Below are 27,319 nucleotides of genomic sequence, written 5' to 3'. Positions count from 1 at the left end.
TGGAGGAGCAGACTTGATGGGCCAGATGGACCTAATTCTGCTCCTACATCTTATGGTAGTGGTGCTTGCTATAGGGAGAAGGAGGTGTCAGTGTCATGGTGCTTGCTTTATAGAGAGACAGTTGGAGTATATCCCAAGAGTTATTCTCACTGCAGACTGTGTCTAACCGATTCACAATGTGAATGCACACATGGACACACAGACAACAGCATGTGCATACATCACACAGAGGCACTTCTTTCCAAGGACAGTTAACTTATCAATGTACACATGCAATGAACAACAGCAGTAACGCCACTCCAGGAAGCAGTTTTCAGAGGCTTCCTCACCTCCTGCAACAACACAATCTGCTGGAGGAACTCAGTGGGTTGAGCAGCATCTGTTGGCGGGAGGGGTGGAATTGTTAATGTTTCAGGTTGAAACCCTGCACCAAGAGCCCAAACGTTAACAATTCCTTTCATCCCACAGATGTTGCTCGACCCAGAGTTCCTCCAGCAGATTGTGTGTTGCTCCAGATTCCAGCATCTGTGCTCTTGTGTCTTCCTGATCTCCTTGCAGGTTGTGGATGTTGAATACTCTTGCATTGATTTATAATTTACAAATACTTATGGATTTAAACTGTGAGAAGTTTCTGATTCTGTGTCAGACTTGGTTCTTCACTTCTTGACGTCTAACACTGGATCCAACTCAGATACAACTTAATGATTCCAGACTTCCAATCATATACATCCCTTGGTTCCACTGAGCTCCCCTCTGGTCCTCCCTCCCGCTGTGTGAGCTCCATTTTCTGGGTGGCCTAAGAACACAGACACATTAGTTTTGCTTGAAACTGTTCTTTCTGATCAGGTTCCTCATGACATTTTCGATTCAACTGCTTCTATTCAATTCTCAGAGGTAAGTCTGGTTGAAGAAGGCACAGTCTCCTCTTCGTCAGGGGGTCTGTGGGTGTGTGCCTGTGGCAGTTTATAGGGTTGTTCAGTACTTCAGCAAGATATTAGTCATGGGATGTTTCGTGCTGAGTTCTGAATGTCCCTGGAACACTTGGTTCTCAGGAGTTTCCCTGAATATTCCAGCTGGAAGCTGGATGGTATGAAGGTACAAAAGTATGTTTGATACTGTTCTGTTTCATAAAGTTTGTAAACAGTAAATAAAAATTAGGGCGTTATCAGAAACAAATGAATCAGGACAGACATATAGAGACCTCAACTCATCTGTGGTACATTCAGTAGTGGTACATGAACCTGTGTGTTCCACTTCAATCCACCTGAGTGATTATTGATCAGTACCAGTACAAAGGTCTACATGTTCTCTGTGACAAGGTCCTGTAGGCAGTGACCATGCCAGCAAAGAAGTCTCAGGGGGCTTATTTCTACAACTTTGGCAAATACTGCATTTTGTTTTATCAGTGATTCCAGGTTACTATCCACAAAAGGCCAGGGAATAGAGCTTGTGTTTGGAGCTGGACCAAAGTTTTTTTTCCTCTTAAAGTGGTAGTTTTCACCACTCAGTGACCCTACTTGATGCTGTCCTGTTCACATGACAACACATTGTGATGACTGTAGAACAGGCCTTTCACCGTATTGTCTATGTATCTGTAACACTATATTCTGCATTCTGTTATTGCTTTTTCCTTGTACTACCTCAATGTACTGATGTGGTGAAATGATCTGCATGGATGACATTGCAAAACAAAATTTTTCACTGTAACTCAGTACGTGTGACAATAATAAACTAATTTACCAATTAGAACAGGTTCAGTTCCTCATCTGTTCCCTGGTCATGTTCCTTCCATTCCCTCAATGTTCAACACTGGCTCCTTCTGAGCATTTTCTATGATTTCAGACACCATCAGTAGGAAGTCCTTGTTGATCGCATTTACTGTCTCAACCACATTTCCACTTCCAACTTCAGTTCTCATACTGTAGCCATGATAGAGCATCTGCAGTGAGACTCCCATAGCGAACTGTCCATTCAAACTGAGGTTGCCCATCTCTGTATCCTTGCATATTGCTAATTTGTGTCATTGTGGGAAATGCCTCATGATCTGTTGCTAGAGTAAAGGAGAGTAAAAACTGATGGAACTTCTCAATTCCAAGGCGTTTCTTTTCAAGTTGTGTACTATTGCTTCTTGTGAGGGTGTGAGAAGTGAAAGGGTTGGTTTCCTCTCGCTCTTCATCAATCACGTGGCTTATCACTGAACCTACAACGTAGCTTGACGCCAACTTTGACTCACAGTTTGTAATGAACAAGGGGATGCTGCACCATCTCTTGAAACAGCCTTAGCTCTGATATTTTTGGGGCTTGGGGCCCTCTACTTCTTCACTGGCTGTTGGCTCCAACCTTTAAACCAAAGTACCCTATTCTCATCGCAAGAACATGCATTTGCTTCACTTTGTGCTTGTCCAATCTCTCTTCCTCTTCCTCTCACACTTCTGCACTTGTGGTACATCTCGGTGACATAGTGCACTCTTTGCAAGATTTAATAACCATGGCCTGGGAAATTTTGGGTGAAGTCTTTACCCTTGGCTAACCTCTCTGTGCCTGCTTCTGGTTGGGTACTGTCGACCAGTTCAGCTGTGTTTGGGCTTGGGGAAGATCGAATTTTTGTGAATTCTTGCTGACTCTGCATATACCAGAAGTGGGTAAAGGGTATTGTTTATTATCTACCGGTCCAGTTAGTGTGCTTTTTGTAGTCTCCTCACAACCAAATGGCATCTGCCTTGGGCACAATCACGGTTGGTGTGGCCCCTTCACTCTGGTTAGTTGTTATCATTTTGTTTAAGCCTTTCTCGTTCCCATTCAACCTGCTTCTTTTGAGCATGCAGGACTGCTCTGGGCTTGCAGTGGGTTGATCTTTGCTTCAGGTCTGATGCATATGTGTGCATTGTACCCTGCTGTGCCAGTATGGCTGTTTTTGAACATATTACCACACCTCACCATAGGTTCCACATAGGTAGACTGCCATGGAATGTTAGAATGCATGGGATCCAGTGAGAGCTAGCTAATTGGCTTGATGGTAGGAAGCAGAGGGTGATGGTAGAAGGTTTTTTCTCAGACTGCTGGGTCCATTGCTGTTTGCCATCTATGTCAATGATTTGGAAGAGGACGTACAAAGCATAATTAGTAAGTTTGCAGATGACACTAAAATAGGTGGTGTTGCTGATGGTGAAGATGGTTATTAGGATTTACAGAGGGATCTTGATCAGCCGGGTAAGTGGGCTGAGGAATGGCAGATGGAGTTTAAGTCAGATAAGTGTGAGGTGTTGCATTTTGGGAAGACAAATAAGGATAGGACATTCAGAATGAACAGTAGGGCCCTCAAAAGGTTGTGGAACAGAGGGATCTAGGAGTTACAAGTACGTGGTTCCTTGAAAGTGGAATTACAGGTAGACGGGGTGGTGAAGAAGGCTTTTGGCATGATGGCCTTCGTCAGTCAGGGCGTGAATATAGAAGCTGGGATGTTATGTTGCAGTTGTACAAAGCCACATTTGGAATATTGTGTTTAGTTTTGGTTACCCTGCTATAGGATCATTAAACTGGAAAGAGTGCAGATGAGATTTACGAGGATGTTGCCAGGGCTTGAGGGTCTGAGTTATGGAGACAGGTTGAGCAGGCTGGGACTTTATTCATTGGACAGTAGGAAATGAGGGGCAAGTTCTTCACCCAGAGGTTAGTCAGTATATGTAATGAGCTGCCAGAGGAAGTGGATGAGACAGGTACATTAACAATATATAAAAGGTACTTGAAGAGGTACATGGATAGGAAAGGTTTAGAGGGATATGGGCCGAATGCAGGCAAATGGGACTAGCTTAGATGGGAATCTTGGTCAGCATGGACCAGTTGGGCTGAAGGGCCTGCTTCCGTGATGTATGACTCTATGACTCTCTGACAATGTGTCAAGGTATATCTTTGAGGCATTGAGGCTGTTAGCATTCTCCCAAGCTAGCTTGGGTTGTCTCAGGCAGATCCCCCCGGTTCCTCACTGCACCAGCCCCAATGTTCGTCAAAACCTCCCTGGAGTAGGTTTCTGGTGCTCTGCTGTTTTCCATCAGTGGCATCTGGTAGTGCTTACCAGAGGAAATGCATTGACATTCTACAGCAGTAACTCGCATGTCAATGCACTGGTTGTTAATCATCACCTTTACTTCAAAGTCTGTCAGTTTTCTGCAGTTATTGTTTGTGGGATGAATACTGTACAATCCCAGTTGTCACTGAATGAATTTCTGAACAAGAAATCTCCCTTCTGTTGTCGTTTGTAAGTGTCATTGTTGTTTGTCCCAGTCTTGGAAAGTGACCTGTCCCTTGGCAAGTGAAATACTGCTTAAAAATGACTACAAGTGTAAGTGACAGCTATTGCAATGATAGCAACAGACAATCAGTCTCGCTTGTACTCGCTGGTCCTGGCTGCAGCTGTTTTACTGTAGATAGCAGCCTTATTAGAGAGTAACCCTGTTTGATAGTACACACCTTAATGTTATGCATGCATTCTAATGATGTGTTCTATAAATCAATGGTATGTTCAATAATGTCTGGGAAATCTTGTCATTGTAGGCTAGCAAAGTGGTGCAGCTAGAAGAGTTGCTGCCTCTCTGTTCCAGAGATCTGATTTCTCACCTGAATTGGTGTCAATGGGTGTCTGATGGTCAGTGCAGATTCTGGGCTACAGAGATTGTTTCTGTGTTGTGTGACGTCCAGGTACTCTTCTATAGCTGAGTGGACACCACATAATGATATATTACTTCATAATAGGGAAACCAGTGTGCTTTCAAAGTTAGAAGTCAAAGTTGAGTTTATTATCATATGTACATGTAGGCACAGGTGCAGTGAAAAACTTGCGTGCAGCAGCATCACAGGCACATAGCATACACATACACAAGATTCATAAGAAAAACATAAATTAAACATAAGTTATCCAAAATTATACAAGAAAGAACACAATTAGAACAATAAAAAACAAAGTCCATTGTAGTGCAAAGTGATCATAGATTTGCTATACTGAGGTGGTGACTAGGGTTGTGTAGGTTGGTTCAAGAACTGGTTGAAGGGAAGTAGCTGTTCAAGGAACTGGTGGTGTGGGGCTTTAGGCTTCTGTACCTCCTGCCTGATGGTAGCTGCAAGAAGATGGCGTGGCCCAGATGGTGGGGATCTTTGATGATAGATGTTGCCTTTTTAAGGTAGTGCCTGCTGTAGATACCATGAATGGTGGGGAGGGATGCGTCCATGATGTATTGGGCTGAGTCCACTACTGTCTGCAGTTTCTAACATTTTTGCTCACTTGAATGAGTACCAGACCATGATGCAACCAGTCAGGATACCTTCAACAGTATATCTGTAGAAGTTTGTTAGCGTGTTCAGTGACATGCTTTTAGTGATAGCATCTGCGAGGTGGTTGATCTTCATAAGAAGGAAGTATTCCTTGGAAAGTAAATGTCTAAATGGGCAAGAAAGATGTGGGAGAAATCACTAAAAGCCATGACAAGGTTAATAGGGTCATGAAAACACAATGAGTAGAGGAGATCTTTTGTGTAATATTAACAAAACAGAGGTTAAACTTGAATAGATGTTTGTCAAAAAATACTTGGAGTCCTGACACCATTTTAGGCTCCATAACATAAAGTGGACTTGGAAGGACTGGAGAAAGTACAAAAGAGTTATACAAGAATGATACCTGGACTGAGAGGTTCTTGCTTTCGGGGAAGTCTGAACCCGCAAGAGAGTTTAACTCTAGAAAAGCGGAGATTGAGGGAGGATATGTAGGGGGTGTTTAATATAATGCAATGGATTTACAGGGAAGGCAGAGTAACAAAAGGAGTTTCCTATTACAGATGTGAACCAGGCAGGAAGGGATAAATGTACAAAGAGAGTGGTATTTGGAGACACTAGGAACAGGAAAAGAGCATCCATGCACTTAAGGAGAAACCTGATAAGAGATGAGGGAGCAATGAATAAAATAATGTATAGCCAGGGTTAAATGGAGGAGTGTGGGAGGAGCACCAAATTTGGTTTGGAATTATTTGGAAGAATGAGAGACTTCACATAATGATATGTCATAAGCTATTGATAAACACATGGTCCAGTTAGATAACAGAATATACTACATCATTCTGGTGGTAATTGGTTCAAGAAGAGAATAATATCCTGGTGATGATTTGTTTTATAATACAATGATTTGTGTTGATGGGTTCAATAATGAGATAAAATCCTAATGATAATTTGCCCTGTAATCGAATGAAATATTTCTGCTGATGTATTTGTGAATACAACCACCTCCCGGTGAAGATATGTTCTGATAAGATGCTGCTGATGTGCTCAATAACAGAATGAAATCCTGGGGTTGACATGTTACAAAGTAAAATGGACTCCTATTGGAGAAGCACTTAATAATTGAATGCAGTACAGGTGATTGTATATTCTATCATAGAAAAAATTCTGGTGATTGTCTTTCTACAATAGAAAGAAATCATACCAATGCTACATTCAGTAATACAATGAAATCTCAGTAATGCTGGGTTCTATAATGGAATGAAATCCTGGCGAGAATGTGTTCTACAATAGCATAAGATCTTGGTGTTGATGTGTTCTATAATGGAAAAAAATCCTGGTGATGGTGCGTTCAAAAATGGAATGAAATCCTGGTGAGGATGTGTTCTGTAATAAAATGAATCTCCCTTTAACTCTCACCAATTTTTGATCAATGCACCATAGAAAGCATCCTATCTGGATGCATCTCTACTTAGTATGGCAACTGCTATGCCCAAGACCACAAGAAACTGCAGAGAGTTGAGTTGAACACAGCTCAGCACATCACAGAAACCAGCCTCCCCTTCATGGACTCTGTCTACACTTCTTGCTGCCTTAGTGAAGCAGCCAACATAATCAAAGACCCCACCCACCCTAGACATTCTCTCTTCTCCTCCCTCCCATCAGGCAGAAGCCTGAAACCACGTACCACCAGGCTCAAGAACAGCTTCTATCCCACTGTTATAAGACTATTGAATGGTTCTCTTGTACAATAAGATGGACTTGATCTCACAATCAACCTCATTATGGCCTTGCACCTTGTTGTCTACCTGCACTGCACTTTCTCTGTAACTGTAACAGTTTATTCTGCTTTCTGTTATTCTTTTGATGATGATGCAATCTATTGTAGAATGTGGCCCTAGGCTTGATGTGTTGCAGAAAAGGACAAAATCTTGGAGATGTTGTATCATGTAAGAAAATTAATGCTGATGATTATCTGTTCTATAATGGAATGAAATCCTGGTGATGTGTTCTCTAATGGAGTGAAACGCTGGTAGTGACGTGTTCTATGATGAATGAAATCCTGGTGGGGATGTGCTCCACAATAGATTGAAATCCTGATGATGATGCATTCTATAATAGATATATTGGTGGGTGAGTATTTGGGGGACAGTGACCATTGCTCCATAACCTTTAGAATTTTCATGGACAGGGATAGGAGCAAAGAGGACAGGAAGATATTTAATTGGTGAAGGCGAATTATGAGGCTATAAGGCGAGAACTTGGGAGTGTAAATTGGGGTGACATTTTTGAAGGGAAATGTACTATGGAGATGTGGTCAATGTTCAGGGATCTTTTGCAGGATGTTAGGGATAAATTTGTCCTGGTGAGGCAGAGAAGGAATGGTAGGGTGAAGGAACCATGGGTGACGAGAGAGGTGGAACAACTAGTTAGGAAGAAGAGGGCAGGCTACATAAGGTGTAAGCAACAAGGATTGGACAGGGCTCGTGAGGAATATAGAGTAGCAAGGAAGGAACTTAAGAAAGGGCTGAGGAGAGCAAGAAGGGGACATGAAAAGGCTTTGGCGAGTAGGGTTAAGTAGAGTCCCAAGGCTTTTTTCTCGTAAGTAAAGAGCAGAAGGATGGCTAGGGTAAAAGTAGGTCCAATTAAAGACAAAGGTGGGAGGATGTGCCTGGAAGCTGTGGAAGTGGGTGAGGTTCTCAATGAATACTTCTCTTCCGTATTCACCAAGGAGAGGGGCCTTGATGCTGAGAACAATGTAGGTGAGGGTAATGTTCTAGAGTATGTAGATATTAAGAGAGAGGATGGGTTGGAGGAGTTAGAAAATATTAGGACAGATAAGTCCCCGGAGCCTGACGGAATATTCCCCAGGCTGCATCGTGAGGCGAGGGAGGAGATTGCTGATTGTTGGTTAGGATCTTTGAGTCCTCGTTGTCAACGGGGATGGTACCAGAGGATTGGAGGGTGGCAAATGTTGTCCTCTTATTCAAAAAAGGTAGTAGGGATAGTCCAGGGAATTACAGACCAGTGAGCCTTACATCTGTGGTGGGTAAGCTGTTGGAAAGAATTCTAAGAGATAGGATCTATGAGCATTTGGAGAATCATGGACTGATTAGGGACAGCCAGCATGGCTTTGTGAAGGGAAGATCTTGCCTCACAAGCCTGATAGGGTTCTTTGAAGAGGTGACCAGGAAGATTGATAAGGGTAGTGCAGTGGATGTGGTCTACGTGGATTTTAGTAAGGCGTTTGACAAGGTTCCACATGGTAGGCTTCTTCAGAAGGTCAGAGGCCAAGGGATCCGGGGAAGCTTGGCCGTGTGGATTCAAAATTTGCTTGCCTGTAGAAAGCAGAGAGTTGTGGTGGAGGGAGTGCATTCGGATTGGAGGGCTGAGTTCAATCCAGAGAAGTGAGGTAGTACACTTTGGAAGGACAGACTCCAAGGCGGAGTACAAGGTAAATGGCAGGATTCTGGGCAGTGTAGAGGAGCAGAGGGATCTGGGGGTTCATATCCACAGTTCACTGAAAGTTGCCTCACAGGTGGATAGGGTAGTTAAGAAAGCTTATGGGATGTTAGCTTTCATAAGTCGGGGGATCGAGTTTAAGAGCCAATAAATGATGATGCAGCTTTACAAAACTCTGGTTAGGCCACACTTAGAGTACTGTGTCCATTTCTGGTTGCCTCATTATAGGAAGGAAGTGGAGGTGTTGGAAAGGGTGCAGAGGAGATTTACCAGGATGCAGCCTGGATTAGAGAGTATGGATTATGAGGAGAGACTAAAGGAGCTAGGTCTTTACTCATGGGAGAGAAGGAGAAGGAGGATGAGGGGAGACATGATAGAGGTATACAAGATATTGAGGGGAATAGATAGAGTGGACAGCCAGCGCCTCCTTGCCAGGGCACCAATGCTCAAAACAAGAGAACATGGCTTTAAGGTATTGGGTGGGAAGTTAAAGGGAGATGTCCGAGGGAGATTTCTCACCCAGAGAGTGGTTGGTGCATGGAATGCGCTGCCTGGGGTGGTAGTGGAGGCTGATACATCAGACAAGTTCAAGAGATTGTTAGGTAACCATATGGAGGAATTTAAGATAGAGGGATATGTGGGAGGAAGGGGTTAGATTGTCTTAGGTGTGGTTTGAAGGGTGGCACAACATGGTGGGCCGAAGGGCCTGTATTGTGCCGTATGGTTCTATGGAAATGCTGGTGATGTTGTGTTCTATTATAGAATGAAATCCTGCTGAGAATGTGTTCAGTGTTGGATTGAAATCCTAATGTAGATGAGTCCTACAATAGAATGAAATCCTAGTGATGATGTGTCCTGTAATGGAATGAAACCCTGGTGAGTTGTGTTCTAGAACAGAATGAAATCCAGACACGGGTGTGTTCTAGAGTAGAGCGAGACCCTCCCAAGTTGAGTTCTAGATTGGGATGAGATCCTGGTGCAAACACTGTCTAGAATAGAATGAGATGGTGGCACAAGCACATTCTAGAACAGAACGAGCACATGCAGAGGTGTGTTCTAGAACAGGGCAAGACCCTGGTGCGGGTGTATTCTAGAATAGAATGGAAGCCGGGTGGATGTTGTATTCTATAATCAAATTAAGCCCCTTTAATGATGTGTAATATAATAGAACGACTTCATGGCAATGATGTGCTCTGAAATAGAATAAGATGCTGGTGACAATGTGTTCTAGAATTGAATTACATCTTGATGTTTTAGCATTTTAAATACAACAAAATCCTGGTGAGGATGTGTTGTATCATAGAAAGATATCCTGGTGAGAATGTGATCAATGATAGAGTGAAATGATGGTGGTGATGTGTTTTTATAATAAGTTGACATTCTGGTGATGAAGTGTTCTACAATAGAATGAATTCCTGGTGAGAATAAGTTGAATAATGGAATGAAATCCTGGTGTGTGTTTTAAAATAGAATTAAATACTGGTGGTGACGTGTTCTGTAATAGAATGAAATTGCCTTGATGATGTGTTGTATAACAGAATGAAATCCTGGTGAGGATGTGTTCAGTGTTGGATTGAAGTCTTAGTGTAGATGAGTCCTACAATTTAATGAACTCCTGGTGAGGATGTGTGCTATAGTGAACTGAAAACCTGATGAGGATGTTTTTGGTAACAAAATAAATTCCTGGTGACGATGCGTTCTAAAATAGAACAAAATCTTGACAATCAGGTGTTCTGTAATAGAATGAAGTCGCCTTAATGATGTGTTGTATAACTGAATGAAATCCTGGTGAGGATGTGTTCTGTCATAAATTGAATTCCTGGCGATGATGTATCTACAAAGGAATGAAATCCTGCTGTCGTTGTGTTCTAAAATATGAATTTGCCTTGACGTGTTCTACTACAGAATGAAATGCTGTTAATGATGTGTTCATTCATAGAATGAAATCCTGGGTGTTATGACATCCATAGCAGAACAAAATCCTGGTGAGGATGCATTCAGTAATAAAATCAATTCCTGGTGATGATGTGCTCTGTAATAGAATGAAATGGCTTTGATGATGTGTTGTATAACACAGTGAATACCTGGTGATGATGCATTTTATAACAGAATGAAATTCTGCTGTTGTTCTGTTCTAAAATACAGTGGATTTGCTATGATGGTGTGTTCTATGACAGAGAATGAAATTCTGGTGATGAAGTGTTCTATCATAGAATGAAATCAAGGTGCTATGACTTTATAGTAGAATGACGTTCTGGTAGTAATGCATTCTCAAATAGAGCAAAATGTTGCTGAGGATATATTGTGTAATAGACTGAAATCCTGGTGAGGATGCATTCAATAAAAGATTGACACCTTGGTAATGATGTGTTCAGTACTGGAATGAAATCCTGCTGTTGTGTTTTAAAATACAATGAATTTGTCTTTGATAATGATTTGTCTTGATTGATGCTACAACAGAATGAAATTCTAGTGATGATGTGTTCTATAATAGAAAGAAATCCTGTGTGTTATGTCTTCTATCGGAAAATGATTTCCTTGAGATGATGCATTCTAGAACGGAATGAATCCCTGGAGGTGCATTCTAGACAAGAACGGATCTATGAAAGCAATGAGTTCTAGAACAGAACTGGCCCCTGGAGATGACATGCTCTAGAATGGAACAAGCCCCTGGAGAGACAGCACTCTAGAATAGACCCCCCCCGAGACATGTTCTAGAACAGACCCACAGTCGAGACATGTTCTAGAATAGCGCTAGCCATTGAAGGTGGTATGTACTAGAGTAGAGATGGCCCCCTGAAGATGGTGTGTTCTAGGGTGGAATGAAACCCTGAAGACAATGTGTTCTGGAATAGAATGAATTCCTGGAGATGCTGTATTCTAGTATAGAATGAGCCCTATGCAGATGATGCATTCTAGAAAAGAACAGACCCATGAAGACTGTATGCACTAGAACAGAATGATACCCTGGAGATGGCATGTTCTAGAATAGAGTGGTCCCAAGAGTCGCTGTGTTCTAGAATGTAACACACCCTGAAGGTGCTGTGTTCTAGAATAGAACAGGCCCTGGAGCTGGTGTGTTCTAGTGTAGAATGAATCCTGGAGATGGTGTGTTCTGGAATTGAATGAATCCCTGGAGATGATGTTTCAGATTAGAATAAAATCCTGGGGATGTTACTGTCATGAATCAAAATAAATTCAGGTGATGATGTGGTCTATTACAGAATGTTGTCCTGGGCTTGATGTGTTCCATAAAAGGGCAAAATTCTAGTGATGTTGTGTTGTATAAGAGAATTAATACAGGTGATTATCACCAGGATTTCATTCTATTATAGAGTAGATAATGTGTTCTATAATAGAACGAAAATGCTCTGATGCCCAATGAAAATCTGGTAATGATGTGCTTTATAACAGAATGTAATTTCTGATATTGATGTGTTTTACAAGAGTGAAATCCAGGTGATACTTTTTTTCTATAATAGAATTAAATTGTGTCGATGGCATGTTGTATATCAAAGAGAAACCTAGAGATGAGGCATTTTACAATAGAACCAATTCCTGGCGACAGTGTGTTCTATATTACAATGAAATCCTGGTGATGATTAGTTCTAGATTAGAATGAAATCCAGAATGAATTGCTGGTGATGTTGTGTCCTATTATGGAGTGAAATCCTGTTATGTTTTACAATATAATGAAATGGCCTAATGATGGGTTTTATAATAAATTTAAATTCTGGTGGTAATGTTTTCTATCATAGAATGAAATCCTGGATATTTTGTGTTCTGTAATTGAATGAAATCCTGGTGGTGATGTGCTTGATAACAGAATTAAATCCCGCCGACTGGGTAATCCATGTTAGAGTTATATCCTGGAGATAGCACCTTCATTAATAAAATTATATTCTGGCCATTATTTTATTATAGATGTAAGTTTAGGTGCTGGTGATGTGTATAACAGGAGAATACAATGTTGATTTGTTTTCCATTCGTGTTGCATCTCGGTTATTATTTATTCTTTCGTATCATGAAATCTTGATTTTATTTTTATTGTTGGACATTCCTGGGACTTTAAAATAGGATAAAATGCTATTCATGGTCTCTTCTATAATGGAAAGAAATCCTTGGTGGATGTATTCCAATCCATTTGATACACCAATGGTGAGACTACTAATATTAACAAACCCAATGAATAATGTTCCCTCTAGTATTGTTATACATCTTAATTGTGTTCCCCTGTTTATTCTGCTTTGGCTAACAGAATAATCAGCTGTTGGTAGTGTTGTTTTTCAGTATACCTGATCCATGATCCCTCAAGTGCTTGATACTCTTAGAGCCATACAGCACGGAAATGGGCCCTTCAGAACATCCTGACCAAGATTCCCATACAGCCAGTCCCATTTGGCCCACATCCCTCTGAACTGTGTAATGAATTGACCTGTACGATTGGTTTGTAAGACAAGCTTTTCACTGTACCTTGGTACAAGTGACAATAATAAACTAATACCAATACTTTTACTATCCATGTACCTGTCCAAGTACCTTTTAAATGTTGTTATTGTACCTTCTTCAACCGCCTCCTCTGGCAGCTCATTCCACATATATCCTCTGTGCAAAAGAAAAGTGGCCCCTCGGATTGCTATTAAATCTCTCCCCTCTCACCTTAAACCTTTGCCCTCTAGTTCTTGATTCCCCAACCCCAGGAAAAAAAGCCTGAGTGCGTTCACCCTATCTATGCCCCTCCTGATTTTATGCACCTCTATAAGATCACCCCTCAGTCTCCTACACTCCAAGGAATAAAGTCCTGACCTGTCCAACCTCTCCCTATAACTCAGTCTCTCAAATCCTGGCAACATCCTTGTAAATCTTTCTGCACTCTTTCCAGTTTAATAACATCTTTCCTATAGCAGGGTGACCAAAACTGAACACAATCTTGCAATAATATACGTAACTGGTTTTTCAACAGGTCTAAACCTTGCAGTGATACATTCCTCAACAACGTTCTCCTGCGGCGATGATGTTTGCTGTTACCTTTTGGATCCCTGGGGATGCTGCACCCTGCAACATCATGGATCACTTGTGAATTTGGGCTCCATAATCGCACAGAACTGTGGTGGGAATGTATTCTACAAAGGTAGGAATCTTGCTTCGTGATCAATTTTGTACCTGCTGCCAGTGATGGTCTGTAACAGAAGGTACGTGTTTTGAGGATGCATCCAGAACAGCATTTGCTTTGAAATTCTATAACAGAATGGCTCCCTCTAAATGATGCCTTTTATAAGTATATGGACTTGGTCTGTATAATTTAGCAGGATTAATTAAGTGAATGACTGACAGTTTTAATCCCATTGTTAGGTGGCAATATAAAACCCATACTTTCAATAATCCAATGCAAAATACATTTCCTTTAAACTTAAATGGACCAATGGGAAAAATGCTTTGCATTTCAGATGATAAAACATTGACACTACTTCTCTCGCCATTTAAATAATACTCAGCATTTCTGTTTTCTCTATCAGAGGATAACCTCACATTTTTTGACATTGTATTCTACCTGCTATGTTCTCACCTTCTCACTCACATTGTATCCCCCCCCCCCAATGTCTTTTGCATCCTCATTACTGCTCACATCCCCACCTCATTTTGTCATAGAGTTGTACAGCACAGAAACAGGCCCTTCAGCCCAACTTATCCATGCCAAGCAAGGTGTCTTTCTGAGCTAGTCCCATTTTCCTGTGTTTGGTCCATATCCCTCTATTTCCTATTCATGTACCTGTCCAAGTGTCTTTTAAACGTAATTTTACCCACCTCTACTGCTTCCTCTGGCAGCTCGTTCCATACACACACCATCCTCTATGTGAAAAACTTGTTTCTCAGGTCCCCTTTAACTCTTTTCCCCTCTCATCTTAAATATATGCCCTCTAGTTTTAGACTCCCCTACTTTGGGGGAAAAGACTGTGACCCTTCTTGATTTTGTAAACCCTTCAGCCTCCTTTGCCCCCGGGAAATCAGTCCCTGCTTTTCCAATTTCTCTTTATGACTCAAGCCCTCCAGTCCCAGCAACTTCCTTGTGAATCTTTTCTACAGAGCTATACAGCATGGAAGCAGGCCTTTCAATGCAACTCGTCCATGCTGACCAAGTTGCCTACCTGAGCTAGTCCTATTTGCCTGAGTTTGGCCCATATCCCTCCAAACCTTTCCCATCCATGTAACTGTCTAAATGGCTTTTAAATGTCATAATTGTACCTGCTTCTACCACTTCCTCTGGCAGCTTGTTCCATATACCCACCACCCTCTGCCTGGGGGAAAATACCTTGCCCCTCCGGCCCCTTTTAAGTCTTTCCCCTCTCACTTTAAACCTGTTCCCTCCAGTCTTGGACTCCCCTACCCTGAGGAGAAGACATTGGCTATTCATCTTATCTGTGCCCCTCATGATTTTATACACCTCTATAAGGTTACCCCCTCGACCTCCTTCACTCCAGGGGACAAAGGTCCCAGCCTATCTAGCCTCTCCTTATAACTCCAGTCCTGGAAGTCTTTTATGGACCCTCTCCAGTTTAATGACATCCTTCCTGTACCAGGGTGACCAGAACTGTACGCAGTATTCTACATGTGGCCATACCAACGTCTTGTACAGCTGTAACATGTTGTCCCAACCCCTGTACTCAATATTCCAACTGATGAAGGCAAGCGTGCTGAATGCCTTTTATACCACCCTGTTTACCTGTGTCATCACTTTCAAGGAACTATGAACCAGCACCCCTAGGTCTCTCTATTCTACAACACTCCCCCGGGCCCTACCATTTACTGTGCAAGTCCTGCCCTAATTTGTCTTACCAAAATGCAACACCTTGCATTTACTTGAATTAAATGCCATCTGCCACTCCTTGGCCCATTGGCCCAATTGATCAAGATCCCAATGTAATCTCAGACAACCACTTTCACTGTTCACCACACCACCAACTTTGGTGTCATCTGCAAACTTACTAACCATACCACCAATGATGATCATAGCGTGTTGGTTCTGTGTTAGAGTGGGTCAAAGCATCATGAGGTGTTAACTAATTCCACAGGGACAGTCACTGAGATGCCAAACTACTCCTCCTTGAAGGCAAAGCTTGCTCCCTCAAGATAACGTTTCTTTTCCAGTCTGCCCTTCCAGAACCACCTTCATCAGCATGCCCCATCATACAACATAGAACAGTACAGTACAGAAACAGACCCTTTGGCCCACCATGTTGTGCCAAACTAATTAAGCTGACACTTTATCCCTTCTGCCTACACATGATTCATATCCCTCTATTCCTTGAATATTGATGTGCCTATCTAAAAGACTCTTGAATGCCACTACTGTATCTGCCTCTGGCAGCTTATTCCAGGCACCCACCACTCTGAGTAAAAATAAACTTGCCCTACACATCTCCTTGAACTTTCCCCCTCTCACCTTAAGTCCAATCTCTCTTTAAACTTGTTGTGTCGGGGCAGTGATGTCAGTGTGAAAGTGTCCAACTTCCTCAGCTATGATACCAGAGTGGTGTTCAGGTCTGTCGCTGTTGGGATTGTCCATGAGGGTCCTGACTTCATTCTGTACAGAGGAAGTTGCCTGTATGATTTCTTTTAGTGTGAACTAGATGTTTCACATTACCACACTGACTTCACGGAGTGAAGTCTTGATCCAGTGTCAAGGGGACACAAGACGAGGCCCTGCTCCACTTAATGACTTCGGTTACACTTACACTAAACACTTGTATCAAGAATTGTTTCCTTTTAGATGTGCCTTTCTGAAGGGCCTGTTTCCATGCTGTATTACTCTCTGTCTCGCTCTATGAGCCGCTGAAAGCAGCTAGAGTTCTGGAGTTAGGAGCCCAGATAGGTGGGTCCAAGTCCACTTCAGGTGTGACTGCTGTCTACCTGTTCCAGATGAATGAGGGTCAGTTTTGGGGAGATGCAAAGGAAATTGGATTGACATTGCATTGGTAAATTGATTTATTTTTGTCACACGTACTGAGATACAATGAAGAACTTTGTTTTGCCATCCACACAGATCATTTCATCGCATCAGTGCATTGAGGTAGTACAAGGGAAAAGCAATAACAGAATGCAGAAAGTAGGTTTACAGTTACAGAGAAAGTGTAGTGCAGGCAGACAATAAGGTGCAAGGCCATGACCAGACAGATTGTGAGGTCAAGAGTCCATCTTATCATACTAGGGGACCATTCAATATTCTTTTAACAGCGGGACAGAAGCTTGTCCTTCAGCCTGGTGTTATGTGGTTTCAGGCTTTTGTATCTTCTGCCCGAGGGGAGGGGGGAGAAGAGAGAATGTCCGAGGCGGGCAGGGTCTTTGATTATGTTGGCTGCTTTCGCAAAGCAGCGGGAAATGAAACTGGCTTCTGGTCAATTTCCTCAAATCTCAAATCTCACCACCCCTTCTGCCGTGTGACCAGAACTATTAACCCTTTATGACGATGCATTCTGTCGTGTAATATTCTGTTAAATGCAATGCTGGTTGGGCCACTGGACTATGATCCACTTACCTGGACGATTGATTTGGAAATGTGAATTTGAATCCCAGCAGAGCAGCTGAGGTATTTAAATTCAAGTAATAGAATAAAAATTCCTGGAATAAGAAATTGTTGAAATGTCCTTCAGGGGAGGAATTGGCCATCCTTCCCTTGGCTCATCTAAGTGTGACCAGACAACAGTGCGATTGGTTCTTGGCATTTGGGGGATGGGCAACAAATGCTGGTTTAACTGGCAGCAAACACATCCTGTGAACAAATAAATTAAAGTGGATCCCTTGTGATCATGTGCTGTAATGGTATGGATCTCAGTGGGCATGTGTTCCTTAAACATGTTTAACCTTGGTGGACTGTTTAATGACATGAACCATTCCTGAGGGTGAGTTCTGTATTGTATCCATACTGTGGGTAGCATCCTACTGGAGTAGGAATGCCTTCTGGTAATCTTGATCCATTTATTACCTCCTTAGTACAATAGTAGATGGTGGTGGTGTTGGATCTTATAACATTATAAACACCTTGTGATTTTATAGTCATAGGCCTACTTCTTTGCTGTGTGACTCTATCAGCCCAAATGGTCTATGCAGACCAAGATGCCCATCTAAGCCAGTCCCATTTGCCAGCGATTGGCCCATATCCCTCTAAACCTTTCCTGTCCAAGTGTCTTTTAAATGTTGTTAATGTACCTGCCTCAACCACTTCCTCTGGCAGCTCGTTCCATATACTGACCACTCTTTGTGTGGGGGGGGGGGGGGGGGGGAAGTAAAAGTTGGCCTATTAAATCGTTCCCTTCTCACTTTAAACCTATGCCCTCTAGAGTTTGATTCTCCAACCCTGGGGAGAAGACTGAGTGCATTCACCCCATCTATGCCCCTCATGATCTTATACACCTTGATAAGATCATCTCTCCTGCACTCCAGGGAATGAAGCCCCAGCCTGTCCAACATCTCCCTATAACTCAGGCCCTCGGGTCCTGGCAACATCCTCATAAATCTCCTCTGCACTCTTTCTAGTTTAGTAACATCTTTCCTATAGTGTGGTGACCAAAAATGAACACAATACTTCAAGTGTGGCCTCATCAGCATCTTGTATGACGTTATGGATCCCTGCTCTTGACAAGAGTGTGGCCCCTGTGATGTGGTAATCTTAAGGGTGATTTGTTACTCTATAGGTGTGATAACCACACGCTGTTGTTTCTATGGCCGTCTGTTGTGAAGAGATAGGATCTATGAGCATTTAGAGAATCATGGACTGATTAGGGACAGCCAGCATGGCTTTGTGAAGGAAAGGTCTTGCCTCACAAGCCTGATAGGGTTCTTCAAGGAGGTGACCAGGAAGATTGATGAGGGTAGTGCAGTGGATGTGGTCTACATGGATTTTAGTAAGGCGTTTGACAAGGTTCCGCATGGTAGCCTTCTTCAGAAGGTCAGAGGCCAAGGGATCCAGGGAGGCTTGGCCGTGTGGATTCAGAATTGGCTTGCCTGTAGAAAGCAGAGGGTTGTGGTGGAGGGGGTGCATTTGGATTGGAGGGCTGTGACTAGTCGTGTCCCACAGGGATCAGTTCTGGGACCTCTACTTTTTGTGATATTTATTAACGACTTAGATGAAGGGGTGGAAAGGTGGGTTAGCAAGTTTGCAGATGACACTAAGATCGGTGGTGTTGTGGATAGTGTGGAGGGCTGTCGAAGCTTACAGAGGAATATTGATAGGATGCAGAGCTGGGCTGACAAGTGGCAGATGGAGTTTAATCCAGAGAAATGTGAGGTGGTACACTTTGGAAGGACAAACTCCAAGGCGGAGTACAAGGTAAATGGCAGGATTCTGGGCAGTGTGGAGGAGCGGAGGGATCTGGGGGTTAATATCCACAGATCACTGAGAGTTGCCTCACAGGTGGATAGGGTAGTTAAGAAAGCTTATGGGATGTTAGCTGTCATAAATTGGAGGGATCGAGTTTAAGAGCCGCGAAGTGGTGATGCAGCTTTACAAAACTCTGGTTAGGCTGCACTTGAGTACTGTCCCCAGTTCTGGTTGCCTCATTATAGGAAGGATGTGGAGGCATTGGAAAGGGTGCAGAGGAGATTTACCAGGATGCTGCCTGGATTAGAGAGTATGGATTATGAGGAGAGACTGAAGGAGGTAGGGCTGTTCTCATTGGAGAGGAGGATGATGAGGGGAGACATGATAGAGGTATACAAGATATTGAGAGGAATAGAGTGGATAGCCAGCACCTCTTTCCCAGGGCACCAATGCTCAAAACAAGAGGACATGGCTTTAAGATAATGGGTGGGAAGTTCAAGGGAGATGTCGGAGGGAGGTTTTTCACCCAGAGAGTAGTGGGTGCATGGAATGCGCTGCTTGGGGTGGTGGTGGAGGCTGATACATTGGACAAGTTCAAGAGATTGTTAGATAAGCATATGGAGGAATTTCAAATAGAGGGATATGTGGGAGGAAGGGGTTAGATAGTCTTAGGTGTGGTTTAAAGGTCGGCACAGCATGGTGGGCCGAAGGGCCTGTATTGTGCAGTATTGTTCTACAGTTCTAATAGAATGGATTCCTGCTGCTGAGGCAAGCTGAAGCACTCTGAAACTTTGTGATACAAAAACAAAGTTTTTTTTGCTGGAAATCTGAAATAGAATCAGCAAATACTGGAAATAGTGGGTCAGGCGGAGGGATAAACACAGCTAACATTTCAGATCAATGGATTGCTTATTTTTCGTGAGAGCTGAACTCTTGTGATCTATAATGAACCCATATTACTGATGGGTTCTGTAACATTGTCCTCCACAGCAGTTGGGAATCCTGAGGCTATGCTTCTGCAACTGAATGGAAACTTAACATCATGCATTCTGTTGCTTAATGACCCCTGACTGAAACATTGGAGACTGCAAAAGCCAGTATTTATACAGCAGGTCAAAGTAATAAAAACACCAAAACTCGGTACTGAACTGCTCAATACAAAAGTGGGGCATTATGCTTCAGTTATACAAGGTATTGCTGAGATTACATCTGGAATAATGTATCCAGTGTTGGTGGCTTTCTTATTTAAGGAAGGATGTTAATGTGTTGGAAGCAGTTCAGAGAAAATTTGTTGGTATTAGTTTATTATTGTCACATGTACTGAACTACAGTGAAAAGTTTTTGTTTCTATGTCATCCAGACAGATCAGTTCCATACACTGAAGTAGTAAAAAGGAAACAATGCACAATTACAGAGAGAGTGCAATGCAGATAGACAAATAAAGTGCAAGAGCCACGACAAGGTAGATTGGGAGATCAAGAGCTCATCTTTTAGCGTATGAAAGGTCTGTTTAAGAGTCTAATAACAGTGGGGTAGAAGCTGTGCTTGAGCCTGGTGGTACATGCTCTCAAACATTTGTATCTTCTGCTCGACGGAAGGGGGGAGAAGAGGGAATGATCGGGGTGGGTGGGGTCCTTGATTATGTTGGCTGCTTTCCCAAGGCAGTGGGAAGTTTTAGACGGAGTCAGTGGAGGAGAGACTGGTTTGCATGATGGACTGAGCTGTGTCCACAACTCTCCTAAGATTTTTGCAGTCTTGGGCAAACTGTGATGCATCTGGATAGGATGCTTTCTGTGGTGCATCTATAAACATTGGTGAGAGCCATCAGTGACATGCCGAATTCCTTTAGGCTTCTGAGGAAGTAGAGGTGCTGGTGTGCTTTCTTTGCTGTAGTGTCCGCATGGCTGTACCAGGACAAATTGTTGGCGATATTTACACCTAGGACCTTGAAGCTCTCAAGCATCTCCACTTCAGCACCAATGATATAGACAGGGGCATGTACTCCACCCTGTTTCCTGAAGTCAATGACCTGGAATAGGCAGATTGTCTCATGAGGAGAGGTTGGACAGGTTGGGCTTGTATCTGTTGACATTTTGAAGGGTGAGGAGATTTGACTGAAACGTATAAGATTCTGAGGGGTCCTGTCAGGATGGATGTGGAGACTGTTTCCTCTTGTTGGAGAACCTGGAACTGGAGGTGATTGTTTAAAAATAAGGGGTCACCATTTAAGACAGATGAGACAAAATTTTTTTTTCTTTGACGGTTATGAGCCTTTGGAACTCTCTTCCTCAGGGCAGTAGAAGCAGAGTCTTTGAATATTTCCATGCAGAGATTGATGGATTCACGATAAGCAAGGGGTGAAAGATTACTACAGGTAGGTGGGATTGTAGATTTGAGGTTGCCATCAGATCAGCCATGATCTTATTGATCAGCAGATCAGGCTCAAAGATCCTAATTCGTTTGTTCATATGTGAAGGGAAATCATGTTGAGATAAAGATGGAATTCCAGAGTTTAGTATGTGGCAGTGGAACTCAAATCAAGTCAAGTTTATTGTCATGTGCACAAGTATGGTTAGGTACAGTACAATGAAAAACTTTCTTGCAGCAGCATCACATGCACATAGCTACAGACAACACACAGAATATAAATTATACATCAATTATACCAGATAATGAGGAAGTAAAAGACTGCAAAACAAGACAACAGTACAAAAAAAACACAATCAGAGACCAGTCCACAGTAGTGCAAGAGGTGGGTCATACTGTTCTGTTGCTGAGGTAGGGGTTAGGGTTGTGCAGGTCGGTTCAGAACCTGATGGTTGTAGGAAAGTAGCTTTTCCTGAACCTGGTGGTGTGGGACTTCAGGCTTATGTACCTCCTGCCCGACGGTAGCAGTGAGAAGGTGGCATGACCCGGATGGTAGAGATCTTTGATGATCGATGTCGCCTTCTTGAGGCAACACCTCCTTAGATGCTGTCAATGGTGGGGAGGGCTGTGCCTGTGATGGACTGGGCTGTGCCCACTTTTCTCTGCAGCCTCTTGCATTCCTGTGTGTTGGAATTGCCGTACCAGACTGTGGTGCAAATGGTCAGGATACTTTCAACAGTGCCAGTGGTGGAGCAAACCAGGTCTAGGATGCAGGAGATCGGAACAGAGGAGATCCTATGATCATGTAGAACATTTGAGGTGATGCATCCTATAGCAGTATGCACCCTGGTGAAGATGCATTCCACAATCACACAGAGGCCCTGTGATGAGACTTGCTGTAATTATACGTAACACTGGTGATTAAACATTCTGCAGGGGTGAATGAAATGGTGTAGGTGACGGTGCTGTATTGGAGGTCAGCTCCTTGAACCCTGAAGTCATGCATGAGCCTTTGTGTCTTTAAGCATGGCTGATTTACAGCTGCCTGACTTTCCTACGCAGCCATACCAGCTCCTAGACAATCTCTCCTCACCTTCACACCAGAACAGTGTGTGAGTCTTGTGGTCAGACTTGTATATAATATATGGCATAAGTGGAGGGAGCCCCTTGCTGTTAGAATCAGAATAAACACTCTTTGTCCTGTAAAGCTCTTATGTCCTGTACCTGTCATTGTGTGATATATATTAGGAATGAGCAATAAATGCTGGCCTTGCTGATGATGGCCAGAAACCAAAATTGAATTGGAAACAAGGAGATAAACAACAGAAAGTTGCAGAGGGATCTAGGTTTCCTTGTACGTGATTTGCAAAAGGCCAGAATGGAGGTACGGCATGTAGTTAGAAAGATTGGCAGAATAGGAAATTGAATTACAAAAGATGAGAGATTATCCTTCAGTTATATAGAACATTGGTGAAATGACACCTGGAGAACTATGTACAATATTGGTCTCTGTATTCAAGGAAGGATGTTAATGTGTTGGAAGCAGTTCAGAGGAAATTTACTAAACTAATACCTGGAATGGTAGAAATGCAAAGAAAGGTTGGACAGGTGGCTCTGTACACATTGGAATTTAGAAGAGTGAGAGGAGACTTGATTAAAACATATAAACTAATCATGAGGGACATAAGGTGAGTGCACGCAGTCTTCTTCCCAGGGTTGGGGAATCAAGAACTAGAGGACATGGGGATAAGGGCTAAACATAGGCAAATGGGACCAGCTTAGATAGGCATCTAGATCAGCATGGATGAGTTGGGCCGAAGGGCCTGTTTCCGTGTTTTGTGACTCTATATCTCCAGCCATATCCAGGTTCACCTTGGGATATGTTACAACTTGCAACTTGGATCAGAAAAGTTTTTTAAAAAATATGGTGTGGGGGGTGTGGTGGGGAAACAAATCAGCATTGTGTCTTTAGGAGCAGCAAGAAAGTCAAATCATATGGGGTATTCTAACCTCATGGATGTGAAAATTCCACGGCTGCAAGGGAAAAGGGCGGATAATGCATCCTGAAGGTTCAGGCTCCCAACACAAAGGTCCGGAAGTGCATTATGTGCAGGTCCCACAGTGAGGCTGAAGGGAAACGAGACAGCTCCAGGTGCTTGCAGTTCACTGTGGAGCTAACTTAAGACAAGAAGACAGTGTACAAACAGTGGAACAAGTGGCGTGTAATAGTGTAAATGCACAGGAGGTTTGAGTACCACAACACATTTGCAGCAGGAGAAGGAAGAGAGTGATGGCTGGAACACCAGCAGATTTGCAAATTTGTGGATTATTCACACCCTACACACAGAATGGAAATGTTAATCATGATAGGGGATGTTCTTGAGCTGGAAGACAGTGCTGAGAGAGTGCAGGCATTGAACGCTGTGTGTGGAACATAGGAAAGTCATGGAAATCAGTTCTGAAATGTATTGCGCACACACTTAGTAGCTTTGCAGAAAGTTTCAGGTGTGCTATTTGCAGAGGCATTTCAGGGCTTAGAAGCGTAAACACTCAGGGGCCTTCTTTCCCCATACTCTGTTTAATCACACCAGGGTCCTGTTTCCTACATGCCCTTCAAAATCACTGGGGCCCTGTTTCCTGTGTTCCCTTTAAACTCTCTGAGGACCCATTTCTTATGCCCCCTTTAAACTTCTCAAGGCCCCATAGCCACACCTTTGTTAAACTTGTTAGGTTTACTGGAAAACTTATTATACTATCGTGTAGCATTTTTAAAACAAAAACATTTATAAAACTTTGGTTAGGCAGCACTTGGAGTACTGTATGCAGTTCTGGTTGCCCCCATTATAGGAAGGCTTTGGAGAGGATGCAGAAGAGGATCACCAGGATGTCGCCTGGATTAGAGGGTGTGAGCCATAAGGAGAGGTTGGACTAACTTGGGTTTCCAACGTTTTCTGTTTTGTATTACAATTTCCAGCATTTGTAATTTTTTGATTTTCGCATAAGCTGAGCAGGTCTTCTACAGATAGTAAGGAACTCACAGTCAAAGGTCAAAGTTATTTGTAGTCATATGCTCAAGTACATGTAGGCACAGGTGCACTGAAAAACTTACTTGCAGCAGCATTACAGACACAACATCGTATAAACAGCATTCACAAGAAGAACATAAATCAAACAATTGTTACAGGAAAGAACACAATTAGAACAAGAAAAAACAAAGTCCATTTTAGTGCAAAGTGATCAAAGTGGTCAGGGTGTTGCTATACTGAGGTAGTGATTAGGGTTGTGCCGGTTGGTTCAAGAACCAAATGGTTGAAGGTAAGTAGCTGTTCTTGAACCTGGTGGTGTTGGACATCAGGCTTCTGTACCTCCTGCCTGATGGTAGCTGTGAGAAGATGGCACGGCCCAAATGGTGGGGATCTTTGATGGATGTTGCCTTCTTGAGGCAGCGCCTCCTGTAGATACTACTGATGGTGGGGAGGGATGTGCCTGTGATGTACTGGGCTGAGTCCATTACTCTCTGCAGCTTCTTACATTCCTGAGTATTCGAATTGCCATACCAGACCATGATGCAACCAGTCAGGATAATTTCAGCAGTACATCTGTAGAAGTATGTTGGAGTGTTTGGTGACAAGCCAAACCTCCTAAGGAAGTAAAGAGACTGGCGCGCCTTCCTTGTGATTGCATCTATTTGCTTGGTCCAGGAGAGGTCATCTGATGTGTTGCACATATCGGACAAGTGTTGCAGGTCTAGGGACAGACTCAGCATGCAGTATTTCAGGATGGCCAGTGTCTTGAGTCACCCACAGTCACAGTGGACTACAACCCATGCTAATGAGGGAAGATTCATTAACTAGATTGCAAATTGACAGGCAGATTCACTGGTGGATACTCTGTCCAGAATCAATATGAACCGTATGATATTGTGAGTGAAAGTTTAATCCTTGCGCTGAAACTTGTAGACAAGGATTGGCCAGCAACAGCCAATTAAATGGCTCGGGCCACTTGACAAGATGTAGTGCTGAAGCAGTCTACAGAATACACTCAGGATGGAACAGCCTGCACAAGAGTCCAATTGAAGCTGGACAGCCATTATTTAATCACGGTTTTAAATAGACTGAGGATATTTATAAGGTGCATCTAATCATAGAAGCCTACGGCACAGAAATGGCTCTTTCAGCCCACCTCGTGCATGCCGACCATGATGCCTATCTACACCAATCCCATTTGCCCACATCAGGCTCATATCCCTCTACCCTCTGCCTGTCCAAGTACTTGTCCAAACACCTGTTAAGCATTGTAATTGTACCTGCCTCTACCAGCTCCTCTGGCAGCTTGTTCCAAATATTCACCACTCTCTCTGGAAAACTTACCCCTCAGTCAGAGTTATAGAGCATGGAAACAGGCCACTTGGCCCAACTCATTCATGCTGACCAAGGTGCCTTCCAGAGCTAGTCCTGTTTGCCTGTGTTTGGCCCATGTCCCTCTAAACCTTTCCTATCCATGTACCTGTCCAAATGTCTTTTAAACATTGTAATTGTAACTGCCACTGGCAGCTCGATCCACATACCCACCACCATCTGTGTGAAAAAACTTGCCCCTCAGGTCCCCTTTTAAATTTTTCCCTTCTCACCTTAAACCTATGCCCTCTAGTTTTGGACTCCCCTACCCTGGAAAAAACTGACCATCACCTTATCTATGCCCCTCATAATTTCCTAAACCTCTATAAGGTCACCCCTCAGCCTCCTTCATTCCAAGGAAAACAGTCCCAACCTATCCAGTCTCTCATTATTATTTAAGCCCTTCAGCCCCAGTAACATCCTCGTGAACCTTTTCTGCACCCATTCCGGCTTGATGACATCCTGCCCAGAGCAAAGCAACCAGAACTACACACAATGCTGTTGGGGAGGGAGGAGTTCCAGGGGTTAGACCCAGTGACAGTGAAGGAATGGCGACATATTTCTAAGTCGAGCAGTGTGTGATTTGGAGGGGAACTGACAGGTGGTGGTGTTTCCCTACACCTGTTGCCCTTGTCTTTCTGAGTGGAAAGATTGTGGGTTTGGAAGGTGCTGTGGAGAAGCCTGGGTGATAACTGCAGTGCATTTTGTAGATGGTGGACACTGCAGCCAATGTGCGTCAGTGGGGGAAGGGGGGGGGTAGTTTGGAGTGGTGGATGGGGTGCTGATCAATTGGGCTGCTCTGTCCTGGATGGTGTCAAGCTTCTTGAGAGTTGTTGGAGCTGCACTCACCCAGACAAGTAGTGGGTATTCCATCACACTCCAACCTGTCCCTGGCAGATGCTGGAAGGATGATATAGGTAATGTGGCGGATGTTGAGTATATGGACTAACAACACCCAGGCAAGTGGAGATATTCCATCACACTCCTGACTTGTCCCTCATGGATGGCAGAAAGGCCTTTTCCTTTAAATTTCTCTCCTCTCACCTTTAAGCTGTGCCGTCTAGTTCTAGACTCCTCTACCCTGGGAAGACGATTCTGATTACCTGCCCTATCTATGCCCCTCATAATTTATGAACCTCCATAGGGTCATCTCTCAGCCTCGTACATTACAGTGAGAATAAACCAAGCCTATCCAATCTTTCCTTATAACTACAGCCCTCCATTCCAGGTAACATCCTGGTGAATCTCTTCTGCACTCTCTCTATTGCTACCACATGTAGTGGGGCGACCAGAACTGTACACAGGTCTCTGAGTGCAGTCTAGCCAATGCTTTGTACAACTGCAACCTGAGGTCCCAATTCTTATACTCAATCCTTGGTCTATGAAGGAAACCATACCAAATGCCATCTTCACTACCTTATCCACATGTGTTGCCACTTTCAGAGTGCTATGGACTTGCACCCCAAGGTCCCTCTGTACATCAATGCTCTGTCTGGATTAAATTCTATTTGCCATC

At 43.2% G+C, this 27,319-nt stretch overlaps 1 protein-coding gene across 3 annotated transcripts in view; it reads left to right on the top strand.

The window, feature by feature from the left end:
- The window catches only part of LOC127573094 (mitogen-activated protein kinase kinase kinase 13-like), a 151,560-nt gene that overhangs the window by 7,720 nt on the left and 116,521 nt on the right, over positions 1 to 27,319 (top strand). For all 3 annotated transcript variants that reach the window (XM_052020968.1, XM_052020986.1, XM_052020958.1), the window contains exon 2: positions 13,688 to 13,855. The gene's annotated coding sequence lies outside the window, so the exon portion shown is untranslated. The remainder of the gene's footprint in view (positions 1 to 13,687; positions 13,856 to 27,319) is intronic.

This window comes from Pristis pectinata, chromosome 1 (assembly GCF_009764475.1).
Source record: "Pristis pectinata isolate sPriPec2 chromosome 1, sPriPec2.1.pri, whole genome shotgun sequence".
In the NCBI taxonomy this organism is placed as follows: Eukaryota; Metazoa; Chordata; class Chondrichthyes; order Rhinopristiformes; family Pristidae; genus Pristis; species Pristis pectinata.
This window is presented reverse-complemented; position numbering and strand designations above follow the sequence as displayed.